This window comes from Asparagus officinalis, chromosome 10 (assembly GCF_001876935.1).
Source record: "Asparagus officinalis chromosome 10, Aspof.V1, whole genome shotgun sequence".
NCBI classification, from domain to species: domain Eukaryota; kingdom Viridiplantae; phylum Streptophyta; class Magnoliopsida; order Asparagales; family Asparagaceae; genus Asparagus; species Asparagus officinalis.
In genome coordinates this window covers 32,146,280-32,149,380 of record NC_033803.1, presented here as the reverse complement: position 1 = coordinate 32,149,380, position 3,101 = coordinate 32,146,280, and positions in this window count along the sequence as shown.

Below are 3,101 nucleotides of genomic sequence, written 5' to 3'. Positions count from 1 at the left end.
GAGCGGGCTGCGGCGGCTTAGATGAAAAAACAAAATCTTAAAAATACTTTTTTGGTGTTTTGAGAAAAGTGTTTAATTTTTAGATTTTGTAAATGGACAAGTCAAAAAAACGTCCTGGTTGCCAAACACGTTTCTTTGTTTTTATATGAAAAAAAAACAGAAACGGTAAAAACGTCACGGTTGTCAAACGCTTAGATTTTGTGGTTTATATCAAATTATTGATGTTCAAGTAATAAACACCTTAAAACACCCTTTTTCGAGGCTGGTCGACATTTATATATCGTGCGCTTTTACCACTTTGCACATACTTTTTTGTTGAACGTATGCAGTATAAATTTTGTAGGAGTTATACGTTAGGACCTTCTTAAACTATGTGATTTATTCCTAAAATGTTTCTTTTAAGACATGTTAGGATTTCATATGGGGTAGGGAAAAATAGCAGAGAGAAGACAAGGGAAGTTAAGATAATTTTCCTCCCCTCAGGTACATTGTAACCGGGGGAACAAATTTTATATTGTTAAGGGTAAATTTAGAGAAACTAGGGAGAAAAATTCATCCCTTTCCCTTAATCCAAAAGTGGGTTTGGATATAGAAGGGGTAGCGGAGGAGAATGGTTGAAGTAGACCCTAAAAAAAGTAATAGAGAGTGAGTGGATGGAATGAAATTAATTATGTTCGGATAGACAAGAAGAGGAAGATAGAGCATGTTATAATGTATTTGTGTAGGATAGAGAATGGAAAGGGAAGGGACATTTCATGGCTAATATAACATTTGAAGAATTAAGGCTTAATATTAGAAAACCCCCCTTAACATTGGACAATTATTGAACAAAACCCCATAACTTTGAAAATATCAGAAATTCCCTTAAGTATAGGAATTTTAGAAAAATCCTCATTTAACTTTAAGCTTTTATTAGAAAGACCCCTCTGTTATAAGTTGCAAGTTAACCAAGTATTAATCAACAGCTGTGAAGCTGATACGTGTCCCACTCCACGCTTAATCAAATTACTCTAGCAACCGACAACTCGAGTTGTTCCAGCGGCCGACTCTATCGGCCGACAGCTTGCATGGCCGACAAGAAAGGTGATACTTGTCGACCTATTCTCTAGGTCGAGCCCATAAGACTCCGCACTCGGCCTGCTATTTCAACCGACAACATGCATAATCGACTAAAATGGCGGTGTTTGTCGGCCTTTAGCCAGAAGACTAGAGAGGCGGTGTGTCCTCAAACCCCTCGTCGACAACCAACTACCCTTGCATTAACTGCTCTAACAAAGTCATCATTGCTCAAGCCCCCATAGTATTTATGACTAATTAGACCCAATAAGCACTAAGCAACTGATGCTGCCTTTGCACTAACTACTTGGATGACTCATCCTCGTCTGCAGCCGACACCTGTAAGATACATGCCGAGTCAATTGCTTGCCTAGACTCGGCCCAAGTCCTCGTCTGCAGCCGACACCTGTAAGATACATGCCGAGTCAATTGCTTGCCTAGACTCGGCCCAAGTTACATTTTTGCCTTTTCAATTTTCTATAAAAAGGCTGCATTATATGATGTAACTTTTTCCGATCCATGTAACACTGAAATTCTGGATTAACTTCATCACTTATCTTATATTTCTCCACTCAAGCTCAAACACTGACTTGATCGTCGGAGAAACACTGGAGAATCCAACTCCGGTCTCTCACTAGTTCTTCATATGCGGGAAAGAACAGTGGGCCCCAGAGTTACTCATTTGAAGGAGCGTGAGGATCCAAACACCACCATAATCCACTCGCAAAACTCATTTTTGGTAACCGACATCAATAGTTTGGCACCCACTGTGAGGTCCTTCATCCTTCTTCTAGCAAGATGTCTAGTTCTAAACGTCCTGGTCGAGCTTTCAACCCACTTCCTGAAGAATCGCGAGTGGGCTACGTCACTTAGGCTCAATTGTAAGAATCTGCTCAGCGGATTACTCAGTCTTTTCAGCAGCAGTTTGCTGCTTTTACCAATAAGCTCCTCAGTCGAATTCCTCCCTAACAACCCACCACCTCAGTTGTTCCTCCACCTCCAACACGCTAACTATTCACTTCTCCTTCGCTTGGACATGCCGTGCTGGCTAGACAACAAGGAGATCAAGTTGAGCGTGCTTCTTCCCTCACTCCCCAGCAAACTCGCTTTGTAGCCCCTTCTTGGCAGCACCAGTAGTACAAGTAAGTGACATGGGAGAGCCTAAGCTATGGACATGACAATCGAGAGTACGCCACAGGGGCAACATCATGTGGCCCTCGACATCCTCATGCTGCTCCAACCCCCTCTACCACTAACCTTGCGCCTGGCTACAACCGGACCTTTCAGCCAATTGCTGAAGCCATTGGAGGGAACACTCCTCCCGCTGACAACATTATGAACGCCACATGTGAGAAATTCAAGATGCCATTGTTCACGTTAGAAATTGGTTTCATTGCTTTCGAATCCATTACAACTTTAGGCGTTACAACGATTCAAAATAAAGAAAATTCAGTCTTTTTATAAGACTTCTCTTATAATGAAAATAAAACAGATAACTTCCAGAGAACATACGCAGAGAGATTGTTTATTGATCTTTTGCTTACATGAGATCTTTGCCGGTGTCGAGGTTTATCCGTGGACCACCAACTGATCAGATCCGAATGAAGATTTTATTATTTGCAAAGGAGATAAGAGATTGAAGTGACTATCTTGGCAACAACGAGACAATCACTCTTCTCGAGAATCACAGCTACGTGTGATCTCAAGGGAAATGGATGAACGGGATGTAGATCTCTCGAACTCCTCTTCTCTGAAATTCATGCTCCTCACTCTTCAATTCGACAGGGCTTCACCGAGACTCGAGAATTTTGGATCTGTGCAGATGAAGGCCTTAGGACCATATTTATAAGCTTTAGAAGCTCGGTTTTTGGATAAGAACGGCCAATTTGCTCTCATCTTCAGTTGTAACCACTTAACCACGTTCTAAGATAGCTTTAAATTAGTTGGGGAGGCTTTAGATCAGAATATATCGAAATCTGGGCGGTTAACGGTGAAAAATAGCATTCTTGGGCATGAGACATGCTCTATGTCTCCGCTTTGGCCAA